Here is a 15,552-nt window from a genome sequence, read left to right as displayed (position 1 = left end):
GCAAACTCATCAATGAAAAACCACATGACGTCCAGTCGTGTGTTCTCCGTGTGACTCAGCCCTGTGAGGGGAGGGTACTGTTTAACATTTGAAAATGTCACCGTTTGGCTTTAGGAAGAAGTAACGATGGTGGTGTCTTTCTCAGAAACCCTTATGAGTCATAGCCAGTGTAGTTCAGGAAGAGGTAACGATGGTGGTGTCTTTCTCAGAAACCCTTATGAGTCATAGCCAGTGTAGTTCAGGAAGAGGTAACGCTGGTGGTGTCTTTGTAAGAAACCCTTATGAGTCATAGCCAGTGTAGTTTAGGAAGAGGTAACGATGGTGGTGTCTTTCTCAGAAACCCTTATGAGTCATAGCCAGTGTAGTTCAGGAAGAGGTAACGCTGGTGCTTTGTTTACGCTTCTAGGCTACTGGCGTCTGGCGCATGCCTGTGATGTAAGCAGTACGCGCGACGAGAGCCTTGACAACCCTTTCGTCATAGTTTTATGCGGTTTGACAGTTTAGATGATAGCGCAAAGGTTTATCGTTTCTAGGAATTCCACCCAGGAAGGTGGTCTCACTTTTTTGCGGATTCTCCCCACAAAAACGCCGTCGCCGTATAAACAAAAGGCACATCCGAAAAAAATATTTTTGCGGATTCACCTGCTAGCGTTTCCGTCTAAACAGGGCCTAAGAAACCCTTGTGAGATGTAGCCAGTGTACTCCCACCCCCGCTTCCTCTCACACTTCTACGCTCCTCTCCGTCCGTCCCTTCGGGTCAGAGGTATGGTGATTAAAGTGACTGTTATAGCCCGGCTCACTGTACGTGTGAACCAGCTGCCACCCTGCCTGCCGGCGCACCGATAATGTAAATCTGCAAAGCTGTTGGAGTCGTTATATTATTGTCTCGCCCCCACAATGGAACCCGCAGGCACCGCGACCGGGAGCGGCTTGAGGTCGCGTTCCGCTTTGGCATCTATTGAGCCGCGGAGAGATGAGGGACCTGGAAGAATAGATTAGTCACTCCCATCTGTGTTCCGTGTTTACGACGGGGCTGGTTGGACATGTTGGAAGTGAGAGTGGTGACTAAAGCCCTTTGATCATTATCCCCCCGTCATTAGAGGCGCAACCCGTTTCGCTAATTTGCTACCTAATAAAGTTGCATCTGCTCTGAGTCCGTTACCCTGATTGGCCCCTCAGTCAGTCTGTTAATTGTCAGTGTGTTTGTGGAGATTGTCAGAGTGGTTCCTTATCTTCATCTGGGAAAGTGTTGCAACATGTGGGTTTTACGGTGACTTTTGTTCTGGATCTATTGTGATGTTTCTTTCTTGATCTGTGAAGCCCATGGGGGCAATTTGTAAAGGATATAGCTAGTACACAATTGAGTTTTTATTTATTTCTATTAAAATAATATTTTTTATTTAACCAAGCAGGTCAATTAAGAACAGATTCTTATTTACAATGGCAGCCTGGCGAGATGAGAAAGGGCCTTTCAAAGAGTAACAGGGAAAGGGCACATAAATGATTAACACACACACATCAAACAAACAACCAAATACAATGACAAGGTATGTAATTGCAGGTCGAAAAAGAAAAGTAGTGAGGGGGATCAATTTGTTAATTTTCATCTTGTTACTTTTGCATCTCGTTCCAAGTGCTGTGAGCAGCAAACTGGAAGGAGGATTGACCAAAGGAAGTGTTTAACACGGGGAACATCTAGCGAGATATGAGCAGCTCTGGTGTTATAGGGAGCAGATGACACTTTTAACAGGTGTATCAAACAAGGAGGGGTCAGACCAAGGAGGGTTTTGTAAACAAGTGTAAGCCAATGAATTCCTCGTAGAGAGTGTAATGACGGCTGATTTACAGATGTGTATAACTCACAGTGATGTAAATGGTAAATGGCTGCATTTATACAGCGCTTTTATCCAAAGCGCTTTACAATTTGACCCATTCACTCACACATTCACACACCGACGGCGGAGGCGAGTGTGTATTGCTCAAGGACACTTCGACACGCTGCCCGGGAGGAGCAGGGAATCGAACCGGGAACCTTCCGACTACCAGACGACCCCGAGCCACTGTCGCCTCCACACATCTTGAAAATGGGGCATTTGTAGCAAAGCCTAATTGCAGAGTGATACAAAACATTAAGGCGTTCAAGGACACTAGTAATTAAACCAGTTTGCTACTATTTACAATTCCACATGAAGGGGCTTTTAGGCGGTCTCGTGAAAGGAGCGTCTCTGCCTGTTCTGCTCTATTCAGATTTCAATTATTTTCATTTAGCTTTACTTTGTCCACCTCCAGCAATGACATTTACATCGGTTCTTTCTAAAATAATCATAATCTTTCACCTTACCGTTTCTGGTTTATCTATAAAGTTATGCATATATAAATATACACATGTAGGCTATCTTTCCCAAGCTATTTTTCTTATTTAGCTATTTTTCTTATCCCCCCCCCCCCCCCCCCTCCATGTCTTTATCTGAGTTAGATCCCTGTTCTCGTGTGGCTCTCTCGCCCTCCTCCACTCTTATCTGGCTAGGTGACTTCTTTTGTGTCCGCGTTGGGCCGTGTCCGTTGTCGAGATCTATCACTTTCTGTATCCCCTTCCTGCTGATGTATAACCCGCTCGATACGACTTCTACTTTTTATTCCTACCTTGTGGCGCGCTACATACTTTTATATCTCGTTCAGTCACCCTCGCCCGCCTTATCTCTCGGTTCACTTACACGCTCTCGGTCCTCAGCTCGCGACCCGCAGGCGACTCAAATGTCCGCTTTGGACCGAAACCTAGCGGGCTGCTAAAAGTCTATATTTTCATAATATTCTTTTTACTCAAACATATCCCCTGAATGTGTTGTCACTGTGAGACGGACTCACATCAATATACACTGTATCACAGATGAGAAACACATTGTGTACAGCGACATACATACACAGACAGAATGGTTGGAACTGTACAGATAAAGGTAAATGGTGCATTTACTGTATATAACAGCTTTTATCCAAAGCGCTTTACAATTTGTTCCTCACGTTGTTACTCATTCACTCACACACCGACGGCGGAGGCAACCATGCAAGGTGCCAACCTGCTCATCGGGGGCAATTAGGGGTTGAGTGTCTCGCTCAAAGGCACTTCGACACGCTGCCCGGGAGGAGCGGGAATCGACCCAGGAACCTCAGGATTACCAGACGACTGCTCTACCTACCCGAGCCACTGTCGCCCCCCACATGTACTACTCTGTTCAATTGTCTTTATTGCCTTTCACACTCACAGTTTTTTTTGCAACCTACACTCTACTCAGTTGACCCTAACCCAGTTAACAGTCTGTAGTGTGGTAGTGAAAGGTTAACCTTCTGTAGTGTGGTAGTGAAAGAGTTAACCTTCTGTAGTGTGGTAGTGAAAGGTTAACCTTCTGTAGTGTGGTAGTGAAAGAGTTAACCTTCTGTAGTGTGGTAGTGAAAGGTTAATCTTCTGTAGTGTGGTAGTGAAAGGTTAACCTTCTGTAGTGTGGTAGTGAAAGGTTAACCGTCTGTAGTGTGGTAGTAAAAGGTTAACCTTCTGTAGTGTGGTAGTAAAAGGTTAACCTTCTGTAGTGTGGTAGTGAAAGGGTTAACACTTTGAGTGCCAGCAGGGGGCGCACTATTTATCACTTGAATGCCAGCCGTTTGAGACAGATTTTCCGATATTTCATGATTTTCGCTGAGCTATTTCTATAATCTATATTATGGCTATGTGTCTAATATGCCCGTCGCTTATCAATGACTTGCTTGCAGTCAACATGTACTAAACGGATTGTTTTTTCATCTGTACATTTCCGTTTTATACCGTTTTGAAAAACGGACGCTTTGAAAAATAAAGATTCCGTGATAATAGCTCTTTACTGGAATACACACCAACAGCGCTAACGTCATACGCACACACACACACACACACACACACACACACACACACACACACACACACACACACACACACACACACACACACACACACACACACACACACACACACACACACACACACACACACACACACACACACACACACACACACACACACACACACACACACACGTTGAGATATATGTGAAAAATACATCTGATTACCCCAAGACTGGTAACATAGATTCCTTACCTCACATCATATGTTCTGCAAAAAGATTATTCCAATTCCTGATCGCCATTCCAAATATCGATCGCGTTTATTGATCCAACGTTAGGTACTCGAAACACATATTCCACGCTGCTCTGAGTGTCCACAATGAATCCGATCGTCTCCGGTTACATGCCTGAGAAGTAAAATGTGGAATCCGGAGTTTTTTTTTCTCATCCATTTCCATTGAGTCCAATCCAATGGGTGCATTACCACCCGGGAGACGATAGGGGGCGGTATTTTCCCTGTTCGAGCTCATAGACAGTCCCAATGATAACGTGAGGCTAGATTGATGAAAAATGAATGGATATCGCTAATAAAAGCAATAACGATTAAATAACGAGATTTCTCGTCCCTGGCACTCAACGCATGGCATGAAAAATAACGAGATTTCTCGTGGCTGGCACTCAATGTGTTAAAGGGATAGTTTGGACGTTTGGACATTAAAGCTGTATGAAATACTTGCCAGTGATGTAGTGGATGCAAAGCTATTAGTGAGTCCTGTGGTCGGAGTTCTGGCCGGGTTACGAGCCGGCTGGGCCTGGCATCCACTTCAGAAGTTTCAATTCTATTCAACCTTTACTTAATCTCGAAAGACCGTTGAAAGCAAGCTCTTATTTATTATTATGACGTTGAGAGGTACAATACATAATACAAAGAGACAATATAGAAAGAAGAAACTGAAAAGTCAATCAATTAAACAATTTTCAATTAATTAAAACAACTACAGATGCATCTCCCGCTCTGATCTGCTACTGCGGTAATCATGCCCCATTAACCTGGCAGTGCTGTTAACGAGGCGTTAGCGATACTGCCAGAGGTTCGATTTTTAAGAGCTGGATCCGTATATAATGGTTGGCTATCATAGCTCTAAACCGACTAATGAATACTACAGTATTGCGTTTTAAAGTGCATTGCAAAACATTCCACGTGTCAAGAGAGGCACAGAAGCCAAAAGCAGATTTCAGTGCAAACTCTGGGCACCTTAGGCCTAAAGCCAATCACCAGAGCGAGTGTGATAGGGGCCAACGTTCCAGCCCAGTAACTAAGTGATGTAGGGTGGAAGATCATCCATAATGGCTTCATACAGAAACAGATGCCAGTCCAAGTCACGCCTCTCTGCCAGAGAAGACCACCCAACCATATCATACAGGACACAATGATGGGTATCATAACTGTCACCGGTAATAAATCTTAAGGGCAGAATGAACAGAATCCAAAAGGCTGGAGCGATAAAGTGGACCGATAGTGACAGGATTGTGTTCATTTAATTGGGAAAAACTGCTTCATACAACCATGCAGAATGGACCTATTCACATCCAGAGATGTGCTTATCATTTTCAGCATGAAACAGAGCATCAAATACTAAAAAGGTATTTGGGACCAAAGCGACCCATTAGCTGACTAATAGAGTATGATGGGTCAGCCCTACGTAATCCCTCTCCTTTCTCCTGCTGTGACAATCACCCCCTCCTCAGTACACATTCAACACACCTCCACATAATCTGTCACCATTAGGGTGCCCACCTGTCCCGCGATTCTCATACGCACGGGTTACGCACATAATCTGTGCGTACGCACCATTGATAAATGAGGGCCCTGGACTCTTTATATGCATTACAAATATACTAAGCTCTATAACGAACCGCCGTGTATTCTGAGGGTTAAGTCAAAACGACTCACTGCTGCTGAAATGCAATATAGAATTACCCCTTTCTGTCCATTCAAATCGGCAATAGCACCTTCTTCGGTGGTTTTCTGGGAAAGCTCGACAAACGCTCTGTGCAGCCACCGCTGACCGCCAATAAAACGCATATCACCGTTAACCTATCGGGTCAAGGTGCTGATCTTATCGGCGACCAGTGGCGGCAGCACCGAGCGTTCGTCAACTGGAGGATTTGAAAGGAGGTTTCTGAGAGGAAAGGGGTAATTAATTCCATACTGTGTTTTCACCCTGCCGGCCTTTGTTGAGACACTGAGCTTCCTGTTGATCCCTCAGAAGACACTCGTTAGTCGGGACGAGTTTTGACTTAACCCTCTGAATCCACGGCGGTTCGTTATATACATAACAAAGCTCATCAATAGAGCTAGAGCCCCCCTCAGCTTGGACGCCCCGGGTCATCGGTTCCACCCCCCGCCCCCATACACACCCCTGGCAGGCCTCCCTCCCTCCCACCCTACCACCCCCCTTTCCCATCTCTTCCACTCCTTTCTCTTCTTGTCTTTATGTATCTCTTCCTCCCCTCTTTTGTCTCTCCCTCCCTCCCTCCCTCCCTCCCTCCCTCCCTCCCTCCCTCCCTCCCTCCCTCCCTCCCTCCCTCCCTCCCTCCCTCCCTCCCTCTGATAATGATAGAACATGCTCTCCGAGCTCGTCATGCTACAACTCCCGTTCTGCTGCACTGAGACTCTGACACTGATCGCCATCAAACTGTCAACGACAGGCAGAGACCTGAGGGGGGGGGGCAGGGCAGGTACCTTATTTCCCCTCATAAATAATTTGCGCTCCACAGAAACAGCAAGCCTAGCCCATGCTCCATTTCCTATTAATTCCCCTCCCGTGTTTTTTTCTTCTTCTTCTTTCCAAGAGTAAATTGAGATGGATGACGCGTGGTGTTTGCCGGGGCCCGTCAGGGGGGGGGGGGAGAGGGGGGGGGGAGAGGCTCAGTCATGGCCCAGCGCGGGGAGGATTAGACGGGGGCCTTTATTCACGTCATGGAGGAGGATTAAACTGACACGTTGCTCATGAACTCACTCCCGGGGTTCAGGGGAGTGCAGCACAAGTCCTCGCCTCTCCTCCGCATTTTCTTAACAACTCCTTCGCTCGGTGAACCAATCACGAGTCAGACACGTGCAGGTGCCTCCTCTGGCCCCCTTTTGGCTTTTTTCCCCGTTCAATTCCACGTGAGATCTGTTTGACTGCAGGGGGCGACAGCGGCTCGGGGGAGGTAGAGCGGGTCGCCTGGTAATTGGAAGGTTCCCGGTTTGATTCCCTGCAGGGCAGCGTGTCCAGGTGTCGTAACCGCTCCCGATGAGTATGGTGGCACTTCTTCTTCGCGTGGTCGCCTCTGTCGTCGTCGGTGTGCGATTGTGTGAGTGAACGGGTGAATGTGAGGCATAAGTTGTAAAGCACTTTGGATAAAAGCTGTTATATAAATGCAGCCCATTTGTCTGCAGTTGGCCATGCGGCCCGGGGTGCCACCGCTCTGTGGGGGGGGGGGTTATTGTTATCGTTCATAGGCAGATGTCCTAAGTCATGCGTTGCACGTGTGATGAAGAGCTTGTCTACACTAATATAGGTTTCAGAGTAAACGTGTAAACGGAGTAATCGATCTTTGTCCGCGCAGGCGTTTTAGCGTCGTCCCGGAAAAGATCTCCATCCACACTAGCTCGCGTGAAAGGCTCACGTGTACGTCGTGCGCGCCAGCGTAAACAGGAAGCAGGGCCGGTGTAAACAGGAAGCAGAGCCAGTGTAAACAGGAAGCAGAGCCAGTGTAAACAGGAAGCAGACTCTGCGGTTCTTGAGAAACGTCAGTCAGGTCCAGTCAGACCACCCCCTCCCGCCGCTCCATCCATCTGATGCCTTACCGTTAGGGATGTTCGATATTGGTCAAGCCGTATGTCAAGAACCTAGGTGTCATTTTTTGATCCACAATTTAAATTCGACAGACAAGTGAACTCAGTGGTAAAGGCATGTTTTTTCCAACTACGCACCATTGCCAAACTCAAAGCCCTTCTCTCCCCTGCAGACCTTCAGAGAGTCATCCACGCCTTCATTTCATCTAGATTAGACTACTGCAACTCCCTTTATATAGGCATTAACCAGTCTTCCCTGTCCCGCTTACAACTGGTACAAAACGCTGCTGCCAGACTGTTGACCGGAACCCGCAAGAGAGACCACATCACCCCTGTCCTTGCCTCCCTTCATTGGCTCCCAGTACGCTACAGGATAGATTTTAAGGTTCTCCTATTTGTTTTTAAAGCCCTTAATGGTCACCCCCCCCTCCTACATCTCAGACCTCCTATCCCCCTATTCCAACACCAGGTCCCTCAGGTCAACCGATCAGAGGCTCCTGACAGTCCGGAGGTCTAACCTCAAGCTCAGGGGGGGCCGTGCCTTTGCTGTTGCAGCCCCTGAACTGTGGAACAGCATCCCCACCTCCATTAGGCTCGCCCCCTCGATAGATGCCTTCAAATCTAGGCTCAGAACCCACTTCTACCTACTAGCCTTTCCCGTTCACTGACTCATGCCCTGTTTTCCTGTGTGTTTGCCTGTGTGCCCTCCCATAAAAAATGGAGTGTGATTGTTGTCTATATGTATCTTGTGTATCTACCCTCTGTACAGCACTTTGGTTGACACGCGTCATGTGAAATGTGCTTTATAAATAAATCTGATTGATTGATTGATTGATTGATTGGCTTTCTTCTACCGATATCCGATATATCGATATTGTCCAACCACAACCAGGGCCGCCTGGGAGAAATGCGAGGCCCTGTGCGAGATTTAAACTACTCTATTTATAGACACCCCCTCCTCCCTCCCCCATCAGTGTGATGCCCTACTCTATTTATAGACTACCCCCTCCTCCCTCCCCCATCAGTGGGATGCCCTACTCTATTTATAGACTACCCCCTCCTCCCTCCCCCATCGCTCTGTCTTTGAACCCGTACAGTTTGCTGAGCCCCAGAGCCTGTGGTGAGTCCCCCTGCTCCACACAGTGCAACGCCAGTGTGGCGGGGACCTGGCAGAACCAGACAAACAAAGCTGTTTAAGCAAACCAAACAGCATTAACGCTACCACTCCACTGGCGCTCTGAGCCCATTCATCAAAGATGGCCTCTCCCCGGCTCTCTCTGCAGCATGCGGCACGTGCTTCTCCGAGAACGTGGCGAGGGTATCAATTGATTTGAGAGCAGTGCCAGGAGAGAGTCTGTGCTCTACTGGAGTGGAGTTCTTTTATTTTCAATCTTTTTTATATATCAGAGAGATGTTCTTTTCTTTCCCTTTTGGGGGCGCGGCTGTTTCGGTGCGTGCGCCCGTTCGGAACGGGGCAGATTGCTCGGCTACCGGTCTTGCCGCTCGCAGCGTTGTCGGGGGGTGTGTGTGTTCGCCCGGTCGGAACGGGCAGATTGCTTGGCCCCTGGGAGTGCTGCTTCCAGCGTTTCTCGAGAACCGTTCATCCCAATCGACTTCACACTCGGAGCCAAGCGTAAAGTTTGTAGTTATAGCGCCACTATTATCTCAAAATTCAACGCGGCACTCTCTTGGGTCCTCAGCCATACACCTGCCAAGTGCGAGATCAATCGGAGGTCCGGTTCTTGAGATATGCGCTAAGTTTGTAGTTATAGCGCTACCGTCAGGCCAAATGGCACTGGATTCGACACTGCACTCCTCTCGGTCCTCAGCAATACACCCCGCAGAGCGCAGAGTCGATCTCGATGAACGGTTCTCGAGATATGCAAAACCGACAGACACGCACGCAGAGAATCCTTCCTGTATAGTTAGACAAGCCGGCCAGTGGAGATTTGATATTGTTAAATAGTTCTCAATGCTTGTGAGGCATTAGGTATCATCCTCAACCACAGACATTGTATCATTACCGAAAATGATACACTGTGTTTACACCATTTACTTTCCTCATATTTTTATATTCAGAGCTAAATGTATTGCCTATATTTATGTCTTTATTATACTATTACCCTGCCCATACCTGTACCTCCCCTCCCCATGTTCTTATGACGCCCACATTTCCCCCAAGGGGATCAATAAAGGAATATCTTATCTTAAAATAAAATACCTTTGGTCCAGAGGGTGTGATGGAAACACGTGGGGCGGCGTGGCTCAGGGCTAGAGCGGGTCGTCCAATGATCCAAGGGTTGGTGGTTCGAATCCCGCTCAAGCCCATGTCCATCCCACTGCCGTTGTGTCCTTGGGCAAGACACTTAACCTACTTGCCTCGTATGAATGTGTATGCATGTGAATGAATGTTGGTGGTGGTCGGAGGGGCCGTAGGCGATGATTATTCGCCACGCTTCCGTGAGTCTGCCTCAGGGCAGCTCTGGCTGCAATTGTAGTTTACCACCACCGGGATGACTGTGTATGAACGAATAATGGACTCTGTAAGCGCTCTGGGGTCACTGGGGTGTCACAAAGAGCGCTATATAAATCCAATCCATTATTATTATTATTACTACGAGGTTAAGAGCATGGTGTGATTATGAGCTACGAAGAATTTTTTTGAAGCCCAAATCAGGCGCTGTCTGTCTATTCTCCAGACACTTATTATACATTCTTACCACAAACCCTTTAGATTGTGATTAAGATTCTGCTCAAACTTGCACGGTAAGCAGGACCTGCCTCTCCCTGTGCTCTTCACCTTTGTCATAATGATCTGATTGGCTGAGGAAGATGCGTTGGACAGCTCCCGTTGATTATGTATTCACATTTTAAAGTTGTATCCGTCGCCCGAGGGTACGAGTGACCTACTCCTCAGAAACGGGGGGCCTTTTTCTATTCTGAACGGGTCTCGTTCTGAGTGATGAAACAGTCTGACTTCCGTACAAGAGGAAAAGTTTGTCGAAGATGCGTTCGATAAAAGTATCGATCCGTTTTCATAGTGTACCCAGTCGCTATCAAATCTGATCAGTCTAATGCCCCATTGTATTTATAGACTAACCTTCTCCCTGTTCTCCATCAGTCTGATGCCCTACTTTATTTATAGACTACCCCCTCCTCCCTCTCCATCAGTGTGATGCCCTACTCTATTTATAGACTACCCCCTTCTCCCTGTTCTCCATCAGTCTGATGCCCTACTTTATTTATAGACTACCCCCTCCTCCCTCTCCATCAGTGTGATGCCCTACTCTATTTATAGACTACCCTTCTCTCCGTTATCCATCAGCCTGATGCCCTTCCGTATGACAGGAAAAGTTTGTCGAAAATATGCGCTCAATAAAAGTATCGATCCGTTTTCACAGCGTACCCAGTCGCTATCAAATCTGATTGATCAGGCTACGGGGGGGGGGGGGGGGTCAGGGATTCATTCCAATCCATTTGAACAGTTTGACGAAGCTACGGTTTGAGCCGACTAAGATCCGCGGACACTTTACCCCCCTCTATGGCGCGGCGCTACAGAAAGAACACGCTCATCTTGTATTACTTCTAAAGTAAGTAAGGCTTCGAAGGTTATGCAAACCGCCACCCCCCCCCCCCCCCCCCCCCCCCCCCCCATCTGGCAGAGAGCAGAGTGTTCCTTGGGTTGGCGATGATGGCATTGATTGCGTCGCTGGTCTCAGTGTCATAATTAATCCACACCGCGCTGAGGGGCCCCATTGATCGGGGGGTGCGGAGGCGTAGCGGGTCAGGGTTTATGCACGGTCCGATTAAGACGCAGCTCTCGGCCTACAGGCCGCGTGTCAGGGCGGAGGGAAAGGGTCATCATGGATTTGTCCCTGGAGTCAGCGTGGACACGACACAACAGGCGTGAAGGCACTAGCCAATCAGTCAGCAGGGACACGACACAACAGGCGTGAGGGCACTGGCCAATCAGTTAGTGGCCGCTCTGGATACGAGGCTCATGTTTTATTCCTGAGGGCCCCTCCTCTCGACCCCAAAACATACTCTACAAACAGCAGTGGTGTTCCTAGCTCATATGCCGCCCTGGGCGAACCCCCCCCCCCCCCCCCCTCGAGTCAAATCAAGTCAAGTTTATTAGCATGTCCCAAACTGGCCAATTCATGTTACAGCAGGTAATAAGGACTCGAAAAAAAACACAGTAAACATACGTACACAAGAAGAACATAGACAGACATGTACATGGTCACGAGATCAGATACTTGATAAGTGATAACAGTTAAGTAAGCGACTACAACCATCCCCCACACACCCACCTCAAAGCTACCCCCTGTATCAAACAAATACTTTTATTAAACAATTGCATTTCAAACAACAGATCTTCATCTTACTGTATCGGACTGAGTGACCGACTGATTTCATTTTTACGAATTGTATTATATGGCGCCCCTATTTTGATTAGATAGAATAGATATCCAAATTTGTTTTGGCTATTCACATAATTTCAGATAATGGTTGAAGAAGTGCATCTTTAGTAGACGGCGAAATATTGGACGGGTTTCGGCTCTCCTAACTGGGGTGGGTAGTTCATTCCACCATTGTGGGGCAAGGACTGAGAATAGGCGACTGAGAATAGGCGACTTCTCTTCTCGTCTCTTCTCTTCTCTTCTCTTCTCTTCTCTTCTCTTCTCTTCTCTTCTCTTCTCTTCTCTTCTCTTCTCTTCTCTTCTCTTCTCTTCTCTTCTCTTCTCTTCTCTTCTCTTCTCTTCTCTTCTCTTCTCTGTTATGAAAAATACCCCAGATCTGAGTCATATTATGAGCAAAAATAAATCTGATTTAGGCCACTTTTGCCTGCAGTGGGGTTTTTACTCTGGTTGGGTTCCCATGCTGGAAATGTTTAGGAAGCCCTGGTATCTACATTAACACCTGAGCCGTAGACAGATGTCAAGGCAGGACACTATGTCCCTGGGGAGTCACATGAGCAAAAAAACAATCGGATTCTGGATGCAGTGTGAGCCACAGTTGTAATAATATTACAACATTTCAATAAAACCTTACAAAAACGTATTATTATATTATTATATATTTTTTTTTATTAAACACAATCTTTTCCTCTCCGAAGTACTCATACAACACCATCTGAAAGGTTGAATTTTTTTTTTGGCAAGTAGAAATATACCCGGGTCTTGCGGGGTTAAATGACTGTGTTAACCCTCTGATACTGTAAGCCAGAGACAGTAGTGTGGTGGGAGCTGTGGTCAGTGTGTGTGTGTGTGCGTGTGTGTGTGTGTGTGTGTGTGTGTGTGTGTGTGTGTGTGTGTGTGTGTGTGCGTGTGTGTGTGTGTGTGTGTGCGTGTGTGTGTGTGTGTGTGTGTGTGTGTGTGTGTGTGTGTGTGTGTGTGTGTCTAACGTGATTTAGTCAGATTGATGAAGTGTTGATGTAATTCTCTCCTGACCGATCGCTGTTCTGGGACCTGTATTAAGAAGCTCTCAGGTAGCGTTGGTTCAATATGTTGTAGCAACTGCTGGCTCGTTCACACACACACACACACACACACACACACACACACACACACACACACACACACACACACACACACACACACACACACACACACACACACACACACACGCACACACACACACACACACACACACACACACACACACACACACACGCACGCACGCACGCACGCACGCACACACCACACACACACACACACACACACACACACACACACACATCTTGGAGGATGTTAGTCTATTTGACCTTTTGACCTTTCTCTCTCTCTCCCAATCAATACCAAGACGATTTTCATCTCGTTTACTTTCCCACCGTAACAGATGTCTCTGCTGGTTAGAGATACAGTGTCCGGCGCGGTGTCTGTCTCCGTCTGTCTCCGTCCGCGGTTGACCTTTGTTCTTTCTCTCTTCTTGATTCGGTGGCAGCGGGTGTTAACCCCGTGTTGTCTTCTCCACACAAAGCCTTCCCACAGAGAGCCGCACCATTCAGGTTGTCACGGTTACCTGATGGTCGTTACCTGTATCGTTTGTAGTGTGAATGTTATACGTTACCCACGACTACACAACCTCCATACTGTCCCTGATTATGATTACAGGGTGTGGTGATTTGCCAGGGAGGGGGGGGGTTCCCTACCTCTGGTAGTTTGTTTTATCTGTTAGGACAATCCGACTTTTAATAATAAACATGGTTAGGACTATCTGACTCTTAATAATAAACACTGTTAGGACTATCTGACTCTTAATAATAAACACTGTTAGGACTATCTGATTCTTAATAATAGACACTGTTAGGACTATCTGACTCTTAATAATAAACACTGTTAGGACTATCTGACTCTTAATAATACACACTGTTAGGACTATCTGACTCTTAATAATTAACACTGTTAGGACTATCTGACTCTTAATAATAAACACTGTTAGGACTATCTGACTCTTAATAATAAACACTGTTAGGACTATCTGACTCTTAATAATACACACTGTTAGGACTATCTGACTCTTAATAATAAACACTGTTAGAACTATCTGACTCTTAACACTTTGGATGCCCAACCCGAGTTTTCTCGGGTTTACCCCCCCGCGGGTTGAATGCCCATAACGAGAATATTAGTTTTTTCTCAATTTTTTTTTTTTATTAGTGATCTGAATTCATATTTCATCAACTGTGCCTACCGTTGGTAAATCAGCCACTCCAGGCGCTCAGATGTGAAAAAAGCGCCCCCTATCGTCTCCCAGATGGTAATTCACCCTTTTGGATTGGACTCAATGAAAAGGCATGAGAAAAAAAAAACCCGGACTCCACATTTTACTTCTCACGCATGTGACCGGAGTCGATCAGCTTCATTATGGACCCTCAGAGCAGCAGGGATTATGTGTTGTACAGTATACGCGGTGGATCAATAAAAGGAATGGCGATCAGGAATTGGAATAATCCATTTGGATACCATCTGATCTCAGGTAAGGAATGTATTTTACCAGTATTAGGATAATCAGACCCGTTTTCACAGAGATATAAGCTTTCCCCCTATATGTGATATGGCTGTTTTGACTGTAAAAGCAATCAGGACCTGAGAGAATCGATTTTCAGCGTGCGGTACCAGCGTGCACACGTACACATATACTATCGATAATCTAGCGTTTATTTGAAAACGATTCATAAATAGGCCGAAAAATGACAACGTTCTAGAATATTCCAGTACAGGGCGATTATCATGGAATCTCTTCTTTTTCCCGTGAAAACTAGGGCTTTTCAAAACGATATAAAACGGAAATGAACCGGTAAAAAAACAATCCGCTTCGACAATGTTGACTGGAAATGGGTCATTGATAATGCGACGGGCAGATTAGACACATAGCCATAATTTAAAAAAATAGATTAGGCGATATTAACGTTAACATTGAAGTGGTGCTGGGCATTCAAGCACTAAATGTGCGCCCCCTGCTGGGCATTCAAAGTGTTAATAATAATAAACACTGTTAGGACTATCTGACTCTTAATAATAAACACTGCACAGACTCTGGTGCAGTTCACTACTACTACTGTTAACTTATCACTATTGTCATTTTGTTAAATTTGCACTTTGTTCTATGTTCTATTATTCTATTATCTATGTACCTACCCTACCTGTACCCCCCCCCCCCCCCCCATCCCTCATGCTGCTATGACACTTGTATTTCCCCAAGGAGATCAATCAAGGAACACTTGACTTGACTCGACTCTTCACCACCATTGATCCCCCCCTTCTGGTCGTCTATAATAGACTATTGTTCCTTCTAGAATTGCATTAAATACCTTCATTTGTCAAAATTGCCAG

At 46.5% G+C, this 15,552-nt stretch overlaps 1 pseudogene across 1 annotated transcript in view; it reads left to right on the top strand.

The window, feature by feature from the left end:
- Window positions 1–6,497: 6,497 nt before the first annotated feature.
- The window catches only part of LOC311247536 (glutamate receptor ionotropic, kainate 2-like), an 86,613-nt pseudogene continuing 77,558 nt past the window's right edge, over window positions 6,498–15,552 (top strand). Inside the window, exon 1 of the transcript XR_014621012.1 lies at window positions 6,498–6,612. The product of XR_014621012.1 is annotated as a glutamate receptor ionotropic, kainate 2-like (transcript). The remainder of the gene's footprint in view (window positions 6,613–15,552) is intronic.

This window comes from Notolepis coatsorum (assembly GCF_963971535.1).
Source record: "Notolepis coatsorum genome assembly, contig: SCAFFOLD_516, whole genome shotgun sequence".
Lineage (NCBI taxonomy): Eukaryota > Metazoa > Chordata > Actinopteri > Aulopiformes > Paralepididae > Notolepis > Notolepis coatsorum.
The sequence above is the reverse complement of the archived record's forward strand: the minus strand, read 5'-3'. Positions and strand labels throughout refer to the sequence as shown.